At 34.9% G+C, this 27,042-nt stretch overlaps 1 long non-coding RNA gene across 1 annotated transcript; it reads left to right on the forward strand.

Moving 5' to 3' along the window:
* Positions 1 to 1,373: 1,373 nt before the first annotated feature.
* Positions 1,374 to 11,887, forward strand: LOC121265549. Its single transcript, XR_005940684.1, has 3 exons — positions 1,374 to 1,647; positions 10,805 to 10,808; positions 11,876 to 11,887. It is a non-coding gene; the product is annotated as an uncharacterized LOC121265549 (long non-coding RNA).
* The last annotated feature ends 15,155 nt before the right edge of the window (positions 11,888 to 27,042 follow it).

Below are 27,042 nucleotides of genomic sequence, written 5' to 3' on the forward strand. Positions count from 1 at the left end.
TCTTTGTCCGGTCCAAGATCCTCCCTGCCACAAAGGAGCTCCACCCTCGTTTAAGAACAGCTGCGGATACCCGATTGTTTCAATCGCATAGGTGCAGTTGCCGATTCCCGGGTCATCTTTGGAGTTCCAAGATGTCAGGAACCGGTTCAACCCAGTCCGGCGATGGAGCCCGAGTTTCATATATAGAAAAGGAGAGAGAAGCAATAATGGAGTCAATAACTGTTTAGAAGGAGAGTACATGGTTCTTCCAACGAAGACACCGAGCTAGCTAGCTTGATTTTTATTTTTTTGCTCTTTTATTTTTTGTCTGCGGTTGTTGTTGATGAAATCAAAATCATAAATTTAAAACGGGGCAATCTCAACGACATCAACGAGAAAGGTCTACGACTCTACCTGCCTCTACTTTAGGTGAGGTTTTTAATTTGTAAGGTCATTGACAAAGACATTCGAAACAGGAAAATGCAACTAGACTGCTGGACGTGTTCGAGTATCTTTATGTTTTTAAAAAAATATATTTTAAAAACATTTTTAAATTTTTATAAAATAAAAAAATATATTAATTTACTTATAATTACTTTTTTAACCATAAAATTTAAAAATTTAAAATTAAAATAAAATACATGAGCAAAAATGAAGGAACAAAACCATAAGATAAAGTATATATTATTATTACTCGTGCAGTTATATGCATTTGGCCAATGCTCAACGTGATACCTTGCAAGGTCCCCTCTCTCTATAGAAAAGGTAGGGTTTTGCTCTCTATGTCTCTTCTAGAGCATAGAAACGGCTACATTTGAGTAGTGAAAATATTTGAGAAGTGTTGAGAATGTTCGTGAATAGTTATAAGTAAAGATTGAAGTGGGTTTATGGGTCCCATTGAGAGTATTTTGAGTTGTTTGGATGTATGAAGTTTGTTGAGTTGTTGACTTTTTGATAGATAATTGAAAATAGTGTGGGTCACATCAATGATTGATTTTTTTAATGATGATTTTATTTATATATAATTGTGATAAATATTATAGTGATTTTATTTTTTATTTATATATAATAGTGATAAATATTATAGTGATTTTATTTTTTATTTATATTTAATAGTGATAAATATTATAGTGATTTTATTTTTTATTTATATATAATAGTAATAAATATTATAGTGATTTAATTTTTTATTTATATATGATAGTAATAAATATTATAGTGATTTTATTTATTTTTTATATATAAGAGTGATAAATATTATAGTGATTTTATTTTTTATTTATATATAATAGTAATAAATATTATAGTGATTTTATTTTTTATTTATATTTAATAGTGATAAATATTATAGTGATTTTATTTTTTATTTATATATAATAGTAATAAATATTATAGTGATTTAATTTTTTATTTATATATGATAGTAATAAATATTATAGTGATTTTATTTATTTTTTATATATAAGAGTGATAAATATTATAGTGATTTTATTTTTTATTTATATATAATAGTGATAAATATTATAGTGATTTTTGGAGAGACTTTGGTACGAAGATGGTTCACTGTGTTTGGCATGTGGAATATTTTCATCCGTACGAGAATACTTAAAAAGTGTTGAGATATCTTCGCTACCCAAACATAGCCACTTAAATATTATCTGAAGAGCCGTTAGTCTCTTCTTTCAGCTCTAGTTTACCATGGAAGAAGAACTTTCTAACTTGTATGAGGGCCTACGTCTGACCACCATAACACAATTGTTTTTTAGTGATGGTTGGGAAACAAATTGTCACTAAAAAGCCTTTTATATGACGATATTTGGAAACCGTCAGTAAAGACAGATGAGATTTTTTTACGTTCCAACGTATAAGAAATTTACGTTCGAATGTTACATATACATTCAAACATTGTGGCTACTTACGTGCGAACGTAAAATGTTTTGGCGCCAACGTTCAAACGTTAGTAATTAACTTTTGAACGTTAATTGTAAATTTAAATTAAATATGACTCTAATTTAAAGATTATTTGATTTTTATAGTGCATAATTTGTGAACGAGTTTAAAAAATTGACTTGTATATATTTATATATACACAATTTGTAAAATATAATTATATATTTATATATACATATGTAAATATATATTTATGTTTATATATATTTGAAGTGCAGTGATTTAGTATTAAAGTTGAAAAATATAACGTTAAAGAAGATTGAGAATTGAAATGAAAAAACCATATAAATATTAAATAATATTGTTCCTTACATATATTAAAAACAAAAAATAAAATATGATAGAATTTCGTAAACAACACTCAAATGATAGCGTTGTTCGCGAAATTTATACTCTGTATCTCCTCAGTCAAGGTATCAACCTTGTCGTTGAGGATACCTACACGATGGGCTATCTCGGTGACAGACGCCTCTACAGCCCTGAGCGATCGACGATCGATCTTGCGATCGATATGCGCTGTCAACCGTGAGATCACCGCATCAACCCAAGCAAGCCCCGCATGTCGCACAGATGTACTTGTCGGCTGCTGACTACTACTCCTCACACCTGGCTCAGGCTGCATTGGAGGAACTAGATCCTCTACAGGGGTGGCTGACGTCTCTTCGCCTGTCCAATGTTGCGTCGATACGTGGTCATGTCGAGGGGGCTTATCTAATCTTTGACCCGCTCCTCCGGCTAGGTTGGTACTCTCCAAGCAAGTAATAGCCAGCTGATTAGGATACTGTATGAGAGATTGTCCGTGGAGACAATGCTCACTTCATAACGAATCCTCTCAAAGATGTCTAGTGGCAAATCTATGGAATTTTCATGTGCCACTCATATAAAAAATTGTGCCCGAAGTCGACTAAATGTGGTTTTATGTGCCACAGGATCTACGTTTATTGTAACAATAAGGTGCAACATGAGAAAGAAAACTAGCAGATGGTTTTGGTTGAAGGCGTTCTTCCTCTTGATTTGTGTGCGATCTCTCCCGGTGAGGATGTAGAAATCCTCATCTCGGTCATCATCCCGAGCCTCGAGGCCAGTATCCTCGACTTCTGACCGATCTGTATTTCTGGCTGATACTGGCTCAAATGGGCCAATAGATGATGTAGAAGTGCCTACATCCTCATGTCGTGTGCAGATGTAGATGTACGAACCATGCCTAGAGAGTTAGCCATAGTCGATGTCTCAACTCCTTGACGAATCCAGTGAAATCTCAATGGAAACACCGCGTACAGTCACAGTGTGAGATGATGCATCTTGAGGCATGTCACACATCCCCATATAGAACTCTTGAACCATTAAGGTGTATACCTTCCCTCTTAATATGCAGATATTACCCCAGCCTCTACTGACGAAGACATCTCTGATGTTCGTTTGCTCCCATTTGAATTTGTCTAACTCATTGATCAGGACCTCTCGCTCCACCATAACAGTACAAGCCCCGATATGAGTAGCGTCCTGAGAGGCTCCTTCTCTCCCTCGTTTCCTAGTATGCAAATGATGAGTCATATCCTGAAATAAAAAAAGAAAACAAATTATTTACATTGATGCATTGTTCATATTAATTTTAAGCTATTTTGCATTAACGTTCAAGCATAGTAAAACAAATAGTTGAACGTTCAGATAAAACGTTTGGACATGTATCCTTTACATTCTCACGTAAAACACATACGTGCGAACGTATAACATACACGTTCGAACGTAAGTAGTAAATAAATTTAAATGACGTACGTTCAGATGTTTATGTTATACGTTCGAACGTATGAGTTTTACGTGCGAACATAAATGATACACGTCCAAACGTTGAAGCATAAATAAATTTAAAAAGTAGTATCTTCGGACGTTATAATTAAACGTTTGGATGTAAATGTTACGAAAAGTATCGTCTGAATGTGAAAAAATATACGTTCGAATGTAGAAGACATAATGGCTATGTAATTGAAACTTTGTACGTTGGAACGTTTGTCGATTGATTTTCTAAAATATTGACTATAATATATTATATTATTAATATATGTTACTTATTATAATTTATACTATAACATATAGCATACTATATCTAATATTATATTATAATATATATAGTATATTATAGTGTATATATATAATATAGTATACTATAATATGCTATATAATATAGTATATATTATATATTATATATAGTCAAGATTACTTACCTTGGCATTCATCTCTCATCATTTTAAAAATGAACATTTTTCTCTAACATATTCACAAGTGATTGGGGATGATGCCCAAATATATACCTTAAGTAAAGAAGAATTTAAAAGTAACAAAGAATATATCAAACAAGTGGGTTATATGAAAGAGGAAAATGGTCACAAAATGCTAGTATTTTTCTCAACTTTTCAAAAATAAAAAGCGATTATATTGAAGAGAAATATTATAAGTATCTAGAAAAAATACATATATATATATATATATATAACTATGGTATTAATAAATACTAACTATTGAATAAAAGTAACATTCGAACGTTAATATTATATTCCCGCTCGATTTTCTCATATCTGTGATGATCTTTCCACTTTCGAATGTTTCAATTTAATGTGCGAACGTGAATGGAGATATATGAGAGAAAATCGATTGACATTCGAACGTACAATTATAATATGTTAGAACAAGAGAAGAAAAATGCAGGAAATTTTCTGCTCGATTTAGGCACCTCTATAATGATCTGAAACGTTCGGACATTAAAATTTTATGTCTGAACGTTAGTCGATGAAATTCACTGAAAATTTATAGACATTCGAATGCCAAATTTCCTAACGTTTGAACATGAAAATAAAATTGTGGGAAATCTTCCGCTAGATTTCGGGCTCGATCATAGGAAGATATGTTCGAACGTGTATAGCCAACGTCTGAATGTTATTTGCAAACAATTTACCTAAGTTTTTTAACGTTCGAACATTATCTAAAAATTGGATGGGATGTTTTAACGTTCGAACATTAAATCTAAAGATTTAGTTTTTGAATGAATACATGCACGAGAGATAGCAGACTCATTTCTACTGCTTCTCCCGTGCACCTAAATAACCTAGAGAGAGAGACGGTGAGAGAGGGTTAGAGTGAGAGAGAGTTAAGTGAGAGAGGGTCGTGGGTTAGAGAGAGTGTGTTAGAGTGAGAGAGAGTTAATTAATATTTTGAAACTTTAGTTCCTTTGATTTTGGTAAGGAAAAACTATTTTTCTTTTGTATTTTTTTGAATTTTATGATATTTGTCTTGTGTTTCTGTTATATATATGCTTCTAATAAGTTTGTGTTGTATTTTTTGGAAGATCGGTTATTTTGGCAAGTTGGAAGTTTTTGATTTGTAATAGGATATTGTGAGCGCTAGGTATATTTCTGAACTTTAACAATATGTTTATACATTTTGTTGTGATTTTAGAAACATGTTTATACATTTTGTTGTGATTTAATACTTACTCTTGAAATATTATGATTATTGTTTGTGAATTTTGTGAATAGTTTGTGAGTTTATGGTATTCATTGATGAATTAATATATATAGAAATATTGTGAATATGTTGTGATATGGATTTGAAATATTGTGATTATTGTTTGTGAATAATTTGTGACTTTATGGTGTTCATTGATGAATTAATGTGTAAAAATATTGTTGTATAAATATTGTAAATATGTTATGATATAGATTTAAAATATTGTGATTATTGTTTGTAAATATTGTTCATTGTTGAATTATATACTTATTGTCTATATAAATAAATAACTCACTCAATTATAATTAAAATTTAGGAATGATAATAATTAAAATTATATACTAACATTTGAAATTATATATAACAATCATAATAACAATTATATAATAACAATTAAGATTACATAGGTATCAATTAACAATGTCCTAAGATATATAATAACAATTAAAATTATAATTTAGGAATAATAATCCGAAATCATTCATTATAGTATTTCATATAGAATAGCTCCAGCCAATCCAAAATCACTATAAAATACTTTGTTATCTGTTGAAAAATCTGAAGTTTCGATTCCATAACTATTAATTTTTATTTTTTTATAAATTAACAATGTCACATTCTAGTAGTGTTATATTATTAAACTAGAGAGAGATAAAAGAATATGTGAAAAAGTTTTGTCTTGTACACAATGAGGAAGAATGATCTTGAAGAAATGTCTAAATTTTAGTCTAATTACTTGACTGTCAAAGTCTCTCCGGCCTTGAGAGTTGTCAAGGGCGGAGAGATTTTGACAGTCAAGCAATTAGACTAAAATTTAGACATTTCTTTAAGATCATTCTCCTTCGTTGTGTACTGATAGAAAACTTGTTCATATATTCTTTCATCTCTATCTAGTTTAACAATATAACACTACTAAAAGGTGACATTGTTAATTCAAACAATATGAAGATATTGTTTGTAGTGTTTTTTGATAGATATAGTGTGACATTGCATAAATAATTTTAGACTTATTTGGAAATTAGTGTACATTTATATGTTCACTAATTCCTGAATTGTCCAGTGTGGACAGTTTGAGATTATATTATCTGTATTACACATTTTTGTTATTCCTACTTTCCACGTTGTGATATGAAGTTTCAGTGTCTTCCTCTACTGTTCTTCGGGTATACTGTTCGTAGGGTCACAATCCCTCTATTTGAACATGTATACTTGGAGAACGATCGGGAGGTGCTGCCAAAATTTTTACTAATGTGGAAAGTAGTAAAGTGACGATATTTGTGCAATATGGATAATATAATCTCGAATGAGATAGGATCAACTACCTTATTAAAAAAATAATGAGAATTGAAACATGACATGCATGTGAGTTTTTGATGTACGTGTTATTAATAGATAGATATTTTTAGAAATGGACAAAAATTAGATACGTCTGGACGATAAACTTGAAAAGGATTACGTACCCTATGCGCGTGGAGTAAGAACCTTCATTGATTTTGCATGGGCCTCTACTGATAGTCGTGGTTACATTAAGTGTCCATGTCGAGTGTGTAAAAATTTGTATGCGATAGGCTTAGATGAAATTGAAAGTCTTATATTTGTAAACGGTATGGATCTGGGGTATACCCGATGAGTATTGCATGGTGAGCCGTATAAACAGTCAGCAGATGTATTGGTCGATCACCCAAATTATTTACAGCACATGGATGCTGATTATGAGTGGGATAAGATGGAGGAGATGTTGGGTGACATTGACGACAATGCCTCAAGTGGCCGAGGGACTTATTGTGAAAATTCCACTTCAATGTCGAAAGATGCAAAGCGCGAGTTTTATCCAAGTTGTACAAAACATGCCGAAATGTTGTTTATTGTGCGGTTGCTTCACATTAACTCTTTGAAGAATGTGTATGAATTAAAATTATATATATGTTACAATTTGAAACATTTAATTCTAGGTAACTTTTAATAAATATATACTATTTCAATTGTTAAATTTTGGAACAACGTACTCATGATCCCTGATCAATTTCCTGAATTGTATGCATTGGTCCGTGGTCCCTCAAATAGAGCATTTCGATACACTGCATGCACGGTTTGAGGTTATAGATTCCATACTCTGGACAGTGAATGTAATAGAAATACTCAAAACTCAGGTGTGTTGGTTGAGAGGAGTCATGGAACAGATGATATTGACTATTATGGTGTCATACGTGATATTATCGGATTGAAATATCTGGGTGGGTCTGTAGCATATGTCTTTAAATGTGATTGGTGGGATCTAGGCGGTGGTCAGGTTTCGATACATAGGGATAATCACTTTACGAGTGTCAATACTGCATATAAATGGTATGAAGATGATCCATTCGTATTGGCTTGTCAAGTTATTCAAGTCTATTACTTGACTGATCCAATGAAAAGTTCTGATGAATATAGTGGAGAGATAACTTGATGAGTCGTTTTGTCTCTCGAAATATATATGAAGCAGGAACGAGTGTAGATTATGATAATAGTGGAGATGAAGATGTCACTCCCATTGTAGAGGCATACCAGGAAGATGGAGAGGGTAATAACTTGTTTGTTGACCTTGGTGCACTCAAGTTGCTCCCCTTGTGTAGAGATGATGTCCCGCCCGTCCATATCGACTCGTCCGTATTAAATGATCATTCAATTCAAATAAGCGAGAAGGAAGAAGAAGAAGAAGAAGAAGATGAAGATGAAGACGAATCAGAATCTGGGCAGGAGGTGGATAAAGAGGACGAAGAAGAGGTTGATGATGATGATGAAGATGTTATTGATGGAGATTTTGAAACAAGCATGGAGAAAATACATCCGAAGATGAAGAATAAAAGTACTAAATATTTTATTCATATTGGTGACTATAAAATATTATACTTTTCATAATTTTTTCTAATTAATTTTCTTTGATATAATTAATTATTTTCAAGGATGCCGCCAAAACAACAACGAAGAAATGTGGTTCTGCCAAGTCCAAGTCCCGAACCGATTGAGGACTCCCCACGTGAGGAATCCACTCCTGAAAATTAAGTTAAGAAGCAAGAGAATAACAGCCAGTCGACACCTACCAGTAAGGAAATATTGTGGTTGATAATTAATTATTTAGTTAATACTTTTGTCTCAATAACTATATAACTACAATTATACTATTATCATATAGTTGATGCATTTGCACGTCGCGGTCATGGCTATACACGTGACATCTCTCTTGAGAAAAATAGAAGGCATAGAAAACTCAAGATCACCATTCCTGATAATTCTACTAGAGGAGTGGATGATAGTGCAGTAGCGTTTTCCTCCTATATTGGCACATTAGTTCGAGCTTATACTCCATTTTATGTGCGCTAATAGCGAGATGTTCTGAATGAGATTAAGGAGCACATTTAAAGTCGTGTGCTGGTGAGTTTACTTTGAGAGTACATTTTTTCACCTAGATTAGTATATCATGTTTTTTACTTGATTCACTTATTAGGTTGAATTCGACGTCGACTTTCGCAGTAGCAAGAATTTGAGAACCATGAATAAGTTGTTGGCTACACTATTCCGAACGTCACAAGGGACGATGTCATGACCACTTCAAGGAGTTTGAGACGTTGGAAGAGGCTGCGCGGTCCCCCTTTCAGCAGATGAAGTTAGATAATTGGAGAAAGTGTTGTGATCTTTTCGCATCTCCAGATTATCAGGTATTTTACATTTATATATTTTAATTATTTACATTCATATTCGGTCTATATATTATATGTATATATTACAATTAACATTCTTAATTAATTTTGTAGCATTTGAGTTCTACAAATACACAGAATAGATCTGCTCCGACTGTCCACCATCATGTCGGTTCAAGGTCATTCCACAGTCTTACTGAAAAAATGATAATTAAAAAATTATAGAATTCATTTATTTTTATGATATTCTTTTATTTAAGTACTAACATTATCTTTTTAAAATTGATAATGTCGTTTTGTTAGAAACATGATGATCCTGAAAACTTTTCTCTTATCCATGTCTATACTGCTGCTCACACTAATGAGCGTAGTCAGTGGATGGATCCTGTCGCTACAGATAATTATGTAAGCAGTGTTAATTTTGTTAAAGAAATATGCAACATGTGAATAATTTATTTTTTATTTCTATTTCTTTTGATATGTTACTTATTAACGATCATTACCTTTGAAATTGCAGGAAAAAATAATGGAGATGCAGTCAGCTTCTGAGGAATCCTCTTCTAGTGATATAGACATATTCACACAAGTGCTCGGGCCGCAGTCTAGTATGGCAAGAGGTTTGGGACGATCTTTCAAGCATAAATGTTCATCCTCCTCAACCTCATCGACTTCACAAATTAATAATCTTACCAAAGATTTAGAAATTGCACGGCGTGAGAATGAGTATATGAAGTTGAGACAGCAAGAGTTAGAATCTCTCTTAGAATGACAGTCTCATTTAGAGATGCGTTTGCAAGACCAACAAAGAGACCAGGAGAAAAGAATATACAGTGAAGTCCAAGAGCAAGTGCAGGGAGAGATGATGGTGCAAATGGAGCATGTTATGTCGTTACAACAAAATCACGATAGGCGAGGAAAACAGAAGAAATAAATTTTATCAAGGTATATAATTAATTTTAATATCTAATTTTGAAATTTTATAAGACATTGTTAATTGTTAATTGATGGTATGTAATATGATACAATTGGTGTGTTTTTAAATTTTATAAAATTAGTATTTCTGATCTATACGTTTGAATGTAAATTAAAAACGTTCGAACATTGGTTTACATTTGAACCAACGTTCGAATGTGAATACTCAAAATTATATAGTAACATTCGAACGTAGGCCACAACATTCGAACATATTCACCCTCAAACGAATAAAACGTTCGAATGATTAAATGATTAACGTTCGAACAAACCTTTGAATGTACCACTTGCATTCGAACGCTCCTTCATTTATATTCGAAATAACGTCCAAACGTTACACCTGTTACACCTGTTACGTTTGAACTTTGGTCTGTTAACGTTTGAATGGAAATTTGAACATTTATTGTAATTAACGTTCGGATGCATAAACGTTTGAATGTAAATATGATACATTCAAACTGTACTCAACAAATGTCAACTTCTGTCATTTGAATGCCAATCGGTCGGGTTGCCATTCGAACATTCAATTGGACGTCTAAACGTTACTTTCTATGACAGATCTCAACCATCACAAGAAAAGGGAATGTTCGAACGTTCAACCAAACACTGTCACTAAAAATATTTTTAGTGATGATTCAGTAGTAAACCGTCACCAATTATTTTCTATGATGTACATTAGGTGACAGTCGTGGTGACGGTTTCAAATCGTCACCAAATATCTTTAGTGACGTTTTGGTAATTTTTGGTGACAGTTTCCTTGTCACAAAAGACAAATTGTGTTGTAGTGGACTGAAGTTGAACAACAATATGTGAGTCTCTCGGAGGAAGATGTTTTGATTTCTAACAAGAAAAAGCAAGAGGTGTCTGGTTCCTCAAATAGTCTCAGAAAAGGATATCAATAAGGGTGCTTTCAAGGCCACCATGTCCAAAATCTAGAAAGTAGAGGGATCATTAACCTTTAAGAAGGTTGGAGCGCCATAAGAGAAGCACAGGGTGATGCTATGGTGTCCAATAGAAATCTCATTTGCGTACAAGATTGTGTTTGTAGTCTGAATCCTAAAGACATCAACTTCACTCTGGAACCTTTCTGGATATAGTTCCATAACTTGGCTTTTGTGGGCATGAATAAGAACATGGGTGAAAAGTTGGGTGCAACCATAGGTCATGTCTTGTTAGTTGACACAGATAGGGAGGAGATGGGTTGGGGTGAATTCATGCAAGTCAAAGTTCTAGTTAATACTTCCAAGTCGTTGGCAAGAGGAAGATTCCTCACTATGGGGGATAACCGAGTTTGGATCTAGTATGAGAGACTGCCCAGTTTTTGTTTCCAATGTGGTTCTATCTAACATACTAAGCTAAGATGTTCGAAGTTTGCATGGGATGGAAGATCACGTGTAGAAAACCAATCCCAATATGGAGCCTGGCTCAGAGCTAGTCCTCAGATGAAATCTGGTCATGTTCAAACAAGCAAAAGGGAAGAGATGGAGGACTCAGATGACTTCAAACACAGCAACTTCGACGATAAGAGGTCTAGTTCTAGCGGGAAGGGGCTTGGTCCACTACTAGCAAAAAAGTTGGGAACAGAGGCTAGTGACCTTCGTATTCCAACACATGACCAGCTGTTTGCTACCACTTTTGGAAATAATGTGGAGGTAGGGAATAAAGGAGAGAATGTCTTGCTTAATGGGGAAATGCCATCAAACTTTGAGATCCCATCCATTGCCGCTGACACCTTTCTTGAGAATACAACCTTGTCCTCTCGACCTGTAATTAACCACATGCACCCCACTTTCGAGCCAATTGGCCATGCTACTTTACCTGCACAAGATGACTACCAGGTTAGTCCTCCCCGTACCATTTTTAATTCTAGGATGACTAGACAAACCACAAAGAGATTCCTAGCAAACTGGAAAAGAAAGGTTAGAAGTGGGGAGGCCACTTTAGTTGCGGGGTCCAGTAAGATCGATATGTTGGTAGATGATTCCTTTTGTTTTAAAAAAAAAAAAAGAACTGGTGGGAGGGGAGATGAGACCAAACTACCCCTCAAAAAAGGAAAAGTTTTTATAATGGCAGAGGCTATGGAACAGCCTTGCGAAGCACCATGAAAACCATTTGTTGGAACTGCCGAGGGCTTGGAAACCCTTGGATAGTTCGTGAGTTGCACCTTTTGGTGAGAGAAAATGTCCCGGATATGGTTTTCCTATGTGAAACCAAGTGTAAAAGAGATAGACTTGAAAACATCAAAAAAAAAATTGGTTTTGGTTTCAGCTTCATAGTTGATTGCATTGGTCAAAGTGGGGGCCTAGCAATCTTTTGGAAAAAAGACTTGAAAGCAGAGTTACATTCATACTCTCTCAGCCACATCTCCCTTCTTGTTTTCTCAAAATCTTTTAACAAAAACTGGCTGCTAACTAGTTTCTATGGACAGCCTGTTGTAGGTAAAAGAAGAGAAAGCTGGAATTCATTGTGGTTATCGAAACCTGCTCTTGGTATACCTTGGCTTTGCATGGGCACTTTAATGAAATTTTGTCCCAAGATGAGAAGTGTGGTGCTTCTTTTAGGCCTTACAAATAGATGGAGGACTTTAGACAAGCCATTATGGATTGTGATATAGGGGATCTCGGATATGAGGGGTTCAAATTTACATGGTGTAATAATTGAGAAAGGTGGGATAGAACACTTGTGAATTGTGATTGGCATCATCTTTATGATATTAATCTGGCTTATGCCCCGCCTGTCGAGTGCTCTGACCATAGCCCCCTCTTTATCAATTGCTATAATCAAGAACCTGATCTCACTCCTACTAGAAGAATCTTCAGATATGAATCAGGCTGGACCAAGAAAGAGGGTTGTGAGGAAGCTGTTAAGAGAGCATGGAATGGTGCATTCAGGTCTTGTTCCAAAGCAGAACTTACCAAAAGAGGCCTCGAGAGGTGTAAATTTTAGTTAAGTGAATGGCATAGAATAACACAAAGTCATCAGAAATTCTGCATTTCTTAGAAAAGGGATTTGCTCAAATCCTTGCAAGATTCTAACTCAGGCCTCTGAATGAGCATATTAATCTCCTCCACAAAGAAGTGGATGGAGTCCTTGAAGGGGAGGATATGAAATGGCACCAAAGGGCGAAACAAAAATGGTTGCAGGAAGGTGACAGAAACACCAAAGTATTTCACAAGTGTGCTACTCACAAAAAAAAAAAGGAATATCATTAATACACTCTACTTTGAGAATGGTAATCTATTGACTGGTCAAAAAGAGTTTGGAAGACTGTTCCAAGCATACTACTTGAACCTGTTCTCATCTTCAAATCCTAAGGGCATTGCAAAAACTTTGGACAATCTTGAGGCTATTGTTACAGCTGACATGAACATGCCCCTAAGAAGGGACTACTCAAGGCAAGAAATAGAGAAAGCAATCTTTGAAATGAACCAACTAGGGGCCCCCTGGACCTGATGGTTTCTCTATAGTATTCTTTCATAATCACTGGCCTATTGTGGGCTCTGATATAGTTGCTGCTGTGATGGAATTCCTAAACTCTGAACAAGGTTTCCAGCAATAAATCATACATATATCACCCTTATTCCCAAGAAAAAGTCTCACACTCTTGTCACAGATTTCAGACCTATTAGCCTATGTAATGTTTTTTACAAAATCATTGCAAAGGTCCTTGCCAATCAACTAAAGCTTATCCTACCTAACCTCATCTTTAACACCCAAAGTGCCTTTGTACCAAGAAGAATGACCTCTGATAACATTATTGTGGCCTATGAACTGATGCATTCTATGCAAACAAGGATGAGGGGGGGGAAAGGATGGCTTTATGGCCCTAAAACTCGATATGAGTAAGGCATATGATAGGGTGGAGTGGACCTTTCTAAGAGTTGTGATGGAAAAGATGGGGTTTGATGGTGTCTGGATTGAACTTGTTATGCAATGTGTGACCACAGTCTCTTACTCTCTCCTTGTAAATGGCATTCCTCAAGATACGTTTCTACCTACAAGGGGAATTAGGCAAGGGGATCCTCTATCCTCCTACCTATTTATTTTATGCTCAGAAATTCCTTAGCCTCTCTCTAAACAAGGTAGAACAACAAGGCCTCATCTCGGGCATCCCTATTGCTCGAAGCTCCCTTTAGATTAATCATCTGTTTTTTGCAGATGATAGTCTCATCTTTTGTAAGACACTCCCTTCTGAACGGACCAGTTTGTACTCTATCCCTGCAACCTATGAAAAATCCTTTGGCCAGAGGCATAACCTTGATAAAACATTAATCTTCTTCAGTAAGAACACCAAGTAGGATATTCAACACAACATTATGAATTCTGTAGGTATTAAGGCCTTGAGCCCTATTGATAAATACCTGGGTCTAACATCCTATGTTGGCAGGCACAAAGTAAGGGCTTTCAACTCAATTCTAGATAGGATCAAGACTCGTTTAGGGAGCTCAAAAACTAAGATGCTATCTGAAGCAGATAAGGAGATACTGCTTAAATCTGTGGTACAGTCTATCCCCACTTTTAGCATGGGTATATTCAAGATCCCAAAGGGCATACTCAAGGGTATTGCAAACTTTTTGGTGGGGCCAGATTAAAATGTTCACAATACCTGAATCCTAAAGTCCCCTCCTTCTTAGGCTTGCCAAGTTCCTTCCAAAGCCCTTACTTCTTGGCAGCCCGAGTTCTACAAGCCAAGTATTATCCCAAAACTGATTTCTACTCTGCTAAGGTAAAACATAATGATTCCTTTGTGTGGAGGAGTATTATCTCTGCCAGGCCCCTCTTACTTGAAGGCTTAATGTGGAAAATAGGAAATCGGGAAAGGGTGAACATCTAGCAAGATCGGTGGATTCCTATCCCTACCTCTTACAGGATACAATCCACTCCTAAAATCCTTGATGTTGGAGCTAAAGCGGTTCAATTGATAGATCAAGACACGCTGCAATGGAAATCAAACTTGATCTAGGAGATTTTCAGCGAATCTGAAGCAGAAACCATATCTAGAATTCCAATCAGCCCTTATAGAAGCTCAGACATGTTGACTTGGAGATGCACTTCTAATGGTAAGTTTTCAGTGAAGTTTGCCTATCACTTTCAGTGGTCAATCTCATATAGCAAGTTGGGTCAATCCTCAAGGGCTATCTTAAAATCAGACCTATGGCATAGCATTTGGAATCTAAAAGGCCCTATCTCTATCAATATGTTCATTTGGAGAGCAGCCAAGGAAATCCTTCCAACAAAGCTTAACCTTCATAAGAGAAAAGTGGTGCAATCTCCCATGTGTCCTATCTACTTATGCCATCCAGAAACTGTTGCTCATGACCTATGGTCGTGCAAATCTACCCAAGCTATATGGAGCCTAAGTTCGAGGAGGATTCAGAAGTGTGGCATCTTTGATGTCCCTTTCAAGGAAGTTTTAGGCCATCTATTCTCCATCACGTCTAAAAAGGAACTAACTGAGATTGCCATGACAACAAAAAATATTTGGCATAGAAGAAACACTTGGGTGTTCGAGTCAAAATTTAAACCTCCCCAGCAAGTGACTAATCTAATCTCAATGATTCTCCTTGATTTGAGCCTGTGTTGTGGCCAACAAAAACAGAAAATCTTCTCTGTCCCAAAACCAGTCCAATGGTGTGTGCCTCCTCCTAATCAATTCAAGGCGAACTAGGACGCTGCCATTGACAATGTTAGGTGTAGAGTTAGAGTTGGTGCGGTAATAAGAGACTAGAATGGCAAAGTAACTGCTACCCTAATGTCTTCTCATGATCTCTTTCCTGAACCACTACTAGGTGAAGCTTTTGCTGCATTGAAAGCTGCAATTTTCTGCTCCAATCTGAAGCTCCCCAACATTATATTAGAAGTGATTCTCTAACTGTGGTCTAGGCCGTCAATGAAGTAGAAAGCAACTGCATTTCAATTGGTCTACTAGCTAGAGATATTAAGATAATTCTAGCTTGCTTTCAAAACTGGTACATGTGCCACATCCCTAGAAGCATCAATGTAATGGCATTTTGTCTAGCAATGAAGGCCTTGAGTCTCTCTGAGGGGAGCATTCTTGTAGGAGACTATCCCCCTTGTATTCAATACCTTCTCTAATTTGAGTTATATATGAAAAAGTCCATATTTCAAAAAAAAAAAAAAAAAAAAAAGATATTGGGTTAACACAAGTGACCAATTGCCAACAGCATGTGGGGCACAACACCCATATCCCCAAAATAGATGTCATGGGCTCGACTTCTCTCCCCTAATATATTAAAAGAAAAACATAAGTTACCAATTCTGATCTAATCAAATTTTTTATTTAATTTTTATTCTTTTTAACTTTTGTTTAAATAAAGATGATTTTTCTAATTTATTTTTCATTTTTAAAAATTAAAAAGAAAATTCGGTACACTTTCGATAAGAAAAAAAAAAGGAGAGGATGCGGAGTAGCAATATCCTACCAAATCAAAATTTCAATGCACAAGATGCATCCTTGACACCCTTATTATGAGTTATGAAACATTCAACTTTCAAGTTGTTGTGTAAAATATGTTTAATAAAATGTTTACATGATATAATTTGATTTAGCAGATAAATTTTAAAATTTAAATATTATAAATTAATATCTTACTATTTAAATGATGTAGATAGTGTGCTCTACATACCGACGAATAAAATAGCTCGAATAAAAAAAACCAGGCTATATAATAGAAAGTCGAATGAAATATCCTAGCCTCCATGTTAGTGAGTAAAAATTGTTTTATCAAGAGAAATGTTTTAGCCACAAAAAGATCTCACAAAAATAAATCTACAAATTGACGTGTCTTGATGTGGTATGTTAGATTGTAAAACTATTTTTATTTTAAAAGTAGATCTAATATATTATATAAACTCATATTAATTTATAAATATACTTTTACGTCATCTCTTTATAACTCATCACTTTGATCAATCAATACATCTAGATTAGAAAAAAACCACAAAAATCAGCTGGCACTACAACAAATTTGACTTTTAGGGGTGAATTTATTTAGAGACGAATTAAATTTTGTTCCTAAAGGTAATTTTTTGAGATGAAATTTAAATTTCATCCCAAAAAATTGATGACTTTACAAAACCGTTCAACCGGATAAATATATGGTCGAACAAGATCTTTTGTCACGAATTAGATCGTCTCAAAAAGTTTTGTTTGTTCGAATAGAAAAAAATCCGTTCGAACCAAGAAATCTTGGCAGGGAAGTAATTTATTTTCCCGGTGAAAGTTCAAAACCGTTCGAATGGCAATTTTGTTGTTTGAACGAAAAAGATTTGGTGGCAAAATATGGCAAGAAGGTTTCTAGACCGTTCGAACGGAACATATTTAGTTCGAACATATTCGAACAACACATTTATACATTCGAACGTATAATATTGATCTCTGTATGTAACTCAACATATAAAAAATATATATCATATATACGAATTCATAAATTAGTTTTATGTAATTAATTTAAAAGTACCTTAATGATTTCTTTTATGTTAAAATGATTTTTAGCTAAATAAATATTATCAGCCATACACCACATAATATAAATCAATAATTAATCTAGAAAAGACAAAAAATATTTAATTCATAACTAAAGCAAATTATCAAAATACTATATACTGTCCATAACTATAATGCAAAAAATATAAATAAAAGAGATAAACTACTGTGATGCGAGGTCTCTACACACATCCTCTACTGCAGTTAATAGTCTCTCTACTTGTGTCAGTCGAGTATTGTGCGTGACTTGAGTTGCATTACGAGCATGAATATTTGTACGTAATTGAGAGATGCTAGCATTAATCTCTGTATGTAACTCAGAGATGCTAGCAGTAATCTCTATATGCAACTTAGACATGGCAGTATGCACTGCATCGATCACCACTTATGTGTGTATGTCGATCTCAGCACGTAGTATGTCAGCCATCTCCTCGCGAGTAGATGTGCGTGATGCCTCAACTTGTGTAGATGTCTTACCAACCGGTACTCCAAGATCTCTTGGCTGTACATCTCTTTGAATATTAGCCCGGTCAGGAACAAGTTCACAAAAATGAAGTCTCGAGTGTCCTGTGCTCCGTGACAGGGTGGTGCTGTTGATTGATCTCAGTGGCTCCCGTGCACACTCGGCAACATCTGGCACGACCCCTGAATATAGCAAAAATTGAGTGATCAGGATCCCGAGCGGCAATATATCTGTAGTATTGTAACAAGCCTCTGATCGTATTATCTCAAATATATACCCCACGAGATCGATTGGAATGTCACAAGCAACTCGTATCATAAATTCCGCTCGATCCATGCCAACCTCGGTCTTGTGTTATCAAGAGTCAATAATGCTCTTCGTGCCATCGTACACTCGAGCATCTGAACCAACAATCTGGTCTCTAAACTCACGATTAGTGACTGTATCGACCTCATCTGTGTAAATTGGTCCCTCATCCTGAGCTGTCTCCGCATCACCTGAAGGATCAAACTCTCTATGCAGTAGGTTTGGATAGGCATCGACTAGCCTAGGAATACTGAGATATGCAGCGAGTCCATCTGCTAAAATTATAATAGGAGCTCTCTTGACACAAATCCTATAGGCCCCTCCATTGTCTGGGCTGGCACCACTGAGCTCTTTATAGAACTCGGCAACAATGTCAATATAGGAAATGAGCTTCATTCCTTCTTCTTGTTGATCTAGGATTGGTACCCAACCACGATTGTTGAATATTGATGGGAGGGAATGATCCTCCCATATAAGAGTCACAAAATCATACAGTTTTACCTATCGATCTAGTAAAATAGTCTGTTGTTGAACTGTTTGGATGGAAGGTTCGCCTGATCTGCCAAGTTTACGGCCTTTATAAGAAATTATTATGAACCTGAAATTTTAAAAATAAAATAAATATTCAACATTAGCGACAAATTACTGAAAAATTACTGTACTAAAAATCCACAATTGTCATGTATTTTTACAACGTATCTTACTTGTTGGTATCAGCGGGTTCTTGATGAGAGATGTGTAGGTTGCGTTAATTTAGTTGGGTGCATTTTTTAAAAATTCACGTACTAGAACGTTGAATGTAGAAACTTTGGATCATATGGAACGATAAATTGCTATAATCTTGTGTAAGTTGGAGAGTATTTACCAACCGTCATTCTTCGACATCACGGTTCATTTAGCCTTTCATTCACCATGTGAGGCTCGACTTGCAGGACCAGTCCAATATAGATGATGTATCCTATTGAACTGTTTCTTGGAAAGTTGAAACACATAGTGGGTAATAAGGCCTGCCCAGAAGGATCAATTGCAAAAACATATATTGATGATGAATGGCATACATTCTGTTCCAAATACTTCCACGACGTTCACACAAAGTTTGATCGGCCGAAAAGAAACTTTGATGTTGACCAAGCAAGACAATGGAACGGGTTCTCTGTATTTTCCCAACAAGTGCGTCCACTTGGTGCTCAGCGTGGTTATGATTTGTGTGGAAGGGAGTTCGAGAAAGGTCAGTGGTACATGCTAAACAATTACCCTAAGATAGAGAGTCACTTGAAGTAAGTTCGAATTAATTGTGAATTAATCATTGAATTTACTTATTAAACAATTATATGAATATACTTATTGTTGGTAATGTTTAATTTCAGTGATCATATTAATGTGCTCAAAGAACTGAGAGTAAATGATATAGATCAAAGACATGAGCATGAGTTCCCGAAATAGTTCGAACAACAAGTAATGACATTAATATAGGTGCAATTTTGCACTAACTTAAAAAATAGATTGGATTGTTAACGGTTGAATGTTTATATTTTTTTTAATATGTATGTGTACAAATGCATTCGAGTAATCCGAATGATATATTAGACAAACTATATGCACTGGTGCATGGCCCCTCGAGACGCGCTACTCGATATTCTGCATGTATTTCTTGAGAAAATAGGTATCACACAATTGATTGAGAACTTTATAGGACAACACAAAATAGTAGTGTCTTTGTGAATGGAGTCATGCTAGTGACAACGTTGATTTTTATAGAGTTATCATAAATATAATTGGAATTAGATATGTGGAGGAGCTTCTGGTTTATATATTTAAGTGTGATTGGTGGGATTTAAGCAATCCTCAAAGGGAAAAATGCCACGATGAATATTTTTTGAGTATTAATACATCAAAAAAGTGGTATGAAAATGATCCTTTTATTTTGGCTTCCTAAGCATCTCAAGTATTCTATTTAGACGATCCTGAGTTAGGAAATCAATGGCAAATAGTACAAAAGTTTTCTCCTAGAAATATTTATGATGTTATCCCTGAGGCAGAGGGACAAGATGAAGAAGAAGATGATCCCTTTACTCAAGAAGCATACCAAGAGAGTCAACTTGCCTTTAACTTATTTGTGAATTTGAGCCAGTATGAGATGATCCTATTACATAAGGAAGATATTGAGGCTGAAATAGTTGATGCGACAGTTGAGGAAAGTGTTGAGTCATCTGAAGTATCTACAGATGATGAGAGTGAATCTACAGATGAAACTGATACAAATGATTGACTGGTTTTGTGTTCACATTATACAATGTCTCTCAATTATGCCACCAAAAAGGAAGAAAGTTCGTATCTCATCTCCACCTGTTCCTAGCCCTCTGTTTGACTCACCATTAGAGACTGACTCTAAGGAATAAGGTAAATAGCTAATACTCATTTTTTCAATTAAGATAATTGATACGAGGTAAATAACTAAATATTATTTTATAGAGATAACAGTACAATCTCATCACGAACGAGGCACTATTAAAGGCGTGACATTGGAGAAATATCGTAAAGTGGATAAGATTAAGATTAATATTCTTGACAAACATATTTGAGGTAAGGGACAATAAGCAGTTTGGCTTGAATTGCATGTGAGTGCTTTTACATGGACTTATACACTTTTGGCTACACGTTCATGACATAAAGTCCTGTAAGATATGAAAGAGTTTATAAAGAAGAGTTGTTTAGTATGTAATATTTAAATAATAAATTTATATTAATATTAGTTAATATTCTAAATGATAATATCTTTGTGTATATACCTTTTCAAGGATGATTTCGAACTAAATTTTAGTTGGAAAGAGGAGCGTAAGACTGTCGATGAGTTGATGTGTAATGTATTCTGTAAGTATAAGGCAATGTATCATGAGCATTACAAGAAGTACGACAACAAGAAAGATGCACGCTAACATCCTTTTTAGGATGTCCGACCTGAAGATTGAGAAAAATTTTGCGACATGTTTGAGGATCCATCATATAAGATAAATTAAATGAATTCTTTATGTGTCCTATTTGTAATTTTCACTTACTAATTTTTACAATTTCTATGCAGGAACGAAGTTCTATAAATAAAACAAATAAATCAAAGTTGAAGATTAATCATCATGCAGGGTCAAGATCTTTCCATCGTCTCTCTCTGAAATTGGTAATAAACTCTTTTTATTTATTCTATTTATTTTGTTTTTAATATTGACTTTATATATTAATAATGACTCTTGTAGAAAGAGTCAGATATCAATTATGATCTGACAAATTTATTTGTTGCATCACATACTAATAGTAATGCACAGTGGACTCATTCCGATGCTCATGAGAATTACGTAAGTATTTTAATTTGTTTTAATTAAACATATTTAAATTATTGTGTCAATATTAATTTTATATGTTGTGTGTAGAATAAAATAGTTGCCCTCCGTGCTGAAACTACATCAAATCAGAATTTATCAACAAGTGATGTTAAAATTTTTTCATAAGTTCTGGGTCAACGTTCAGCATATTTGAGGGGTTTGGGTTTCTGTGTAAAGTTTTCATACTCTTCATCAACGTCGAGTACTACTGTCATTCCATTAGAGAATGTGCATTCTCGGATCTAAGAATTGATTGCAAAATAACATGAGTTAGATGCTCAATTGACGAAAGAAGCAGACATGGAGATGTGCATAAAACAACAAGAAGATCAACAAAGGGAGATACAACTCTAAATGCAGACACTTATGCAACAATTTAGGCCTCCAAGCAATTGATTTTCATATTTTGCATAAATTTTATAATTTATAAAATTATGTACTGATAACATTATTAGTATTATTACTATTTTATTTATTTAGTTATGACTTATTAGACTAGTTTTATTTATATTGAACAATTTGTAATGTAATTTTAAAATATAAATATCTATTTGGTTTTAAATTAGTATTTTCCATAAAAATACTAACCGTTCAAACTATCTTCAAACGTTTGAACATATATACATTGGACACAACCAGTCGAACATCACAAGTTAGAGTTCGAACAGTAAAAATACGCTGTGACCCGTTCGAAGACTTTCGAATGAGAATCTCACTCTTTCCATCCTAAACACGTTCGAGCGGCTTATTCAATTATAAAAATTAATATAATTTACGTTCGATCATCAATTTATTTGTTCGAACGTTTCTTCATGTCTATTTGAAAGTTTTTTGGCCGTTCAAACGACTTCCTGAGACAAATTTCAATTGTCCCAAAAAAAAAAAAAAAGAATAGTTCAACCGTGATCGAATGGTCTAGCAAAATGTCGTCCCATAAGATTTTTTTGGGACAAATTTGTGTTTTCGTCCCAAAATAACTTTTGGGACAGTGATATTGGGATGACCTTGAGACATTTTTTTTCGTATCAAAATATATTTGGGGATGAAACTTTTCATCCCAAAAGACCTTATTTGTTCTAGTGAGTTGTCCCTTTTGTTGTTGCGTTTTCAAACATCCACTAATTCCAGCTGCGAATTAACAAATATGGGCCCATATCACTTATTGGATCAACTATCCCCTTTGTTTACTCTAATGAGATTTTTATTGAAATTTTCTACCCATTTTCTCATATTGCAATTTTACGATAATGTAATTTTGAATTAAGGGATACATGAAAAAAATTATTAAATTCTAATATTTCTCATTATTTTTTTTACAAAATTTGAGCAAGGGTCAATTTGAGCAAGGGCTGTTCAACAGCCACCACCCTTACAATAGTTTTTGTTGCACTTTCTTCACCTTCCTGAGAACTCACCCTCTTTCTTGCCTTTTTCCCTTCTCCTTCCTTCCCTCGACACTCTTTTCTTTTTTTCACTTGAGTGAAATCGCCACTCTGTATCACCTGTTGACCCACTCGCCCAGCTTTCCTTTTCCATGACCCCCTCCCCTTGCCAGAAACCTCTATTACTATACCAATCACATAATCCACTTCAGTAAATTTTACTACATCAGTCCCTTCCCTCTGCTCAGCTTTCCCATTATTAATTGGCTCAACATTCCCCTCCTTCTCACCTTAAGTCACGACAGCCTTCCCATTATTAGTTGGCATAGCATTCTTCCCCTCTGCCCCCTCTTTCTCACCGGCACCTTCATTTTCACCAGCTGCCTCTTTCAATTCTTTTGGAAAAACAAGGGTGGATAATTATGCAAGATGAATCAACATTGCTACACCAAGTTTACAAAGTCAAATATTACCCTCATGGTCATTTCCTAGACTCGAATCTGGGGTAGAATCTTTCTTATGTGTGGAGAGGCATTGGGGAGGCAAAAAAAAGGCTAAAATGAGGATGCATTTGGAGGGTTGAAAATGGGAAATCCATCAATATACAAACTGATTATTGGATTTCAGGTATTAGGAAATTGACTCACAATTCAAGTGATGCTGATAATCTTAATAGGGTTGAAATTATTGATCATCTCATTGACCAGTCTACCAAGTGGTGGGATTGAGAAAGAATTAAAAGGCTTTCTTCACCACAAACTGTAGTAGAAAGTTTGAAGACTGGCCTAAGCATAAGGGATCATGCAAACAAACTCAAATGAGAATCAGAAAAGGATGATAAATATGTAAGGAGTGCCTACAGATTATTTAAGAATTTAGAATAGACAAATATGCAAGAGGAGAGTTCAAATGCAGGTAGAAAGAAAAGAATGTGGAAAGAAATATGGAAGCTACAAATTCCTAACAGAATCAAACTATTTTCCAGGAGACCATGCAAGGATGGTTTGCCTACCAGAAACAACCTGAAGAAAATGAAGGTTCTTATTGATGAAAACTGCCAATTCTGTAGTAAGGAACTTGAGGATCCAGTACATGCTCATTTTTCTACCCTTATTTAGAAGAAAGTTGGAGAAAGACTTTACCTTCCATACATGTCACTAGCAGAAACAAAGAGTTTATTGAGATTGTTACTGAAATCAGTGAAGGAGATTGAAAGGAAGATCTAGAAAAATTTCCTCTATGGGAATGGAGCGTTTGTTATAAAAGGAACAAATGCTTCATGTAGGTAAGTCACAATTACCAAACCTGGTAGTGGAGCGCTTTATCTCTATTAAATTTACATTAAGAACTGAAATCAAGTCCAAGGAAAAAGGATTAATCACCTTGATTATGGAAAAGGCCTTCACAAGGAATGCTGAAGCTCAATGTTGACGAAGCCATGTTTCAAGTACAACACAGAGCAGGGGTGGGCACTATCCTTAGAGATGAAAATGGGGAGGTTATCATGGCTACAAGCAAGAAGGAAATTGAGGTCAATGATCTAGCTGTGAGGCTTAGAATGTTGCGAGGCTTACAACTGTCTCTTCACTTGGGCATCGAAGATCTTATTATAGAAAGAGATTCACTACGTACGGTGACATAGTTGCAAGCGGCAAAAAAGTCTTGCTCTTTATTTGGGAATATTATCAAGGAAACAAAGTAGCTCATGCGAAGGTTTAGAAGTTGCACAATCTATAGCATACTAGATATGCTTGGCATGTGGATGATATAGCCATTTGGTGAGAATCTTGCCCAAATGTAATCCAACAGATTGTATGGATGGATAATGTTTGTAATTTTCCTTTAATTAATTAAGTTTGCTTTGTTATAAGAAGAAAAAAAAAAGTAGAAGAAGAAGAAGGCATGGTGTAGTCTCTTGGTCACCTCCTTGGGATCTAGTGCAATAGAAAATCCCAGCAGGCTTGACTACAAGCTGTTGAGTCCTCCATAGAACTTGTAGGAAAAGTGGCTTGTCTTTATGTCAAGAATAATCCATTTGTTCTTTGCAACCCAAGAGAGAAACCTATGGCTTCTAGGTGCAACACTTGATTTGCCTACCTAAATTTAAAAGCTTGTCATACTTTCTTTATCCTCACGCCTAAAATGTGCAACTCTCTTCTATAAGAGCATGCACATGAAAGTTGAGAGGAAATAGAGAGATAGTAGTAGAGAGCTCAAGAAATATACGAATCATAAATTGAGTGTATTAGGGCTCTTGGTTTAAGTGTTTGTTACCACTCTTTTGTACTTTACTTTTGGTTAGAGAAGTTCTCTTGAGATAACCTCCACCAATGGACGTAGGTTTTTCTTCATGTCGAACCATTTAAATCTTGTTATCTTGTGTGATTATTGAAATTTATTTATTACCTTTTTTACTTCTTGACCTTCCTAAAATCTCCATTCGTCACAACAAATTGGTATCATAGAGTTTGTGGTGGTTCTCTCTTTTGAGGGATGGCTACCACAAAATTTGAAGTAGAAAAGTTTGACGGTCAAAATAGATACAATCTATGGCGCATCAAGATGCGTACCTTGTGATGACAACAAGGCTTGGCGAAGATTTTCGATGACAAGGAGATGCAAGAGTCTTTTAAATCGACAAAGGAAGGTCTTCTAGAACTTGAGGAGAAACATAGCGGGTTTGTACTTGAAGAAGTTACTCACCAACCGTTTATATTTAAAGAAATGATTGTACACTTTCAAAATGAAGGAAGGTATACCTATGCCTGCGCATCTTGAAAAATTTAATAAAATTATTATGGATCTAAGGAACATTGATATAAAGCTTGACGAAGAGGGTCAAGCTTTAAATTTGTTGTGTTCGTTGCTCTTTTTTATTGATAATTTTGTTAATTCAATGTTATATGGTAGAGATACCATCTCCTTAATAGATATTAAATCTACTTTAAACTCTAAGGAGATGAGAACAAAATTGTGTGTAAAAGAGATAATCACGTTGAGAGCTTATTTATCAAGGGATCCTTTAGTGGTGGTCAATCCAGCTAGAGAAGCTTAGATAAGGGTGAGCAAAATCTAGGCCCTGTTCACAATTTACATTTAGCAAGTAAAAGGTTAAATGTAACTATTGTCACAAATAAATAGAGAAAAACCAATCAAGTTCCTTTAATATTGCTAGTGTTTTTGGGAAGTAGAGCAAAGTAAAATTTATTACAACTATCCATAGAACCAAGGGAATTGTGGATTATATTCATTATGATTTGTGGGTCATTCATGTGTTCCATTTAAAGGTAGTGCTCAATACTTACTCACCATCATTGATGACTATTCGAGATAAAGTCTGGGTTTATTCTTTGAAGCAAATGAGTGAGTTGTTTGTCACCTTCAAGCAAGAACGGCTCAGATCGAGAAATAGACAAGATAGAAAATAAAGTGACTCAAGGCTAACAATGACATGGAATTTTGTGAGGGTAAATTTGATGGATTCTAAAAAATGAAGGCATTTGTGGAGGTAAAGGCAGTCAACACAACTAGCTATTTGCTTAATCATTCTCCATCCACGTCTATTGACTTAAAAACTACTGATGATGTGTGGTCTGGTACCCCTACTAATTATTATAATTTGAAGATCTTTGGTTGTCCTTCTTCTTTCATGTGAATGAGAATAAACTTGAGCCAAAGGCAAAAAAAGGCATTTTCATTATATATGCTTGTGGGGTCAAAGGATATGTACTATGGTGTACTGATCCTAAATTACCCACAGTCATAATTAGTATAGATGTTATCTTTAGTAAATTAGCCATGCTTCACTTGAGAAAGACCTTGTTATTACAGGAAAGGAGCAAGCCATAGGATGAAGGTGGAGCTACAAGTCGAAACTTCATAGGAAGTGAAAGGTGGTACTCAAGATCATGCTATTGTAGATGTGAATAAT

Source organism: Juglans microcarpa x Juglans regia, chromosome 5D, assembly GCF_004785595.1.
Source record: "Juglans microcarpa x Juglans regia isolate MS1-56 chromosome 5D, Jm3101_v1.0, whole genome shotgun sequence".
Classification (NCBI taxonomy): Eukaryota; Viridiplantae; Streptophyta; class Magnoliopsida; order Fagales; family Juglandaceae; genus Juglans; species Juglans microcarpa x Juglans regia.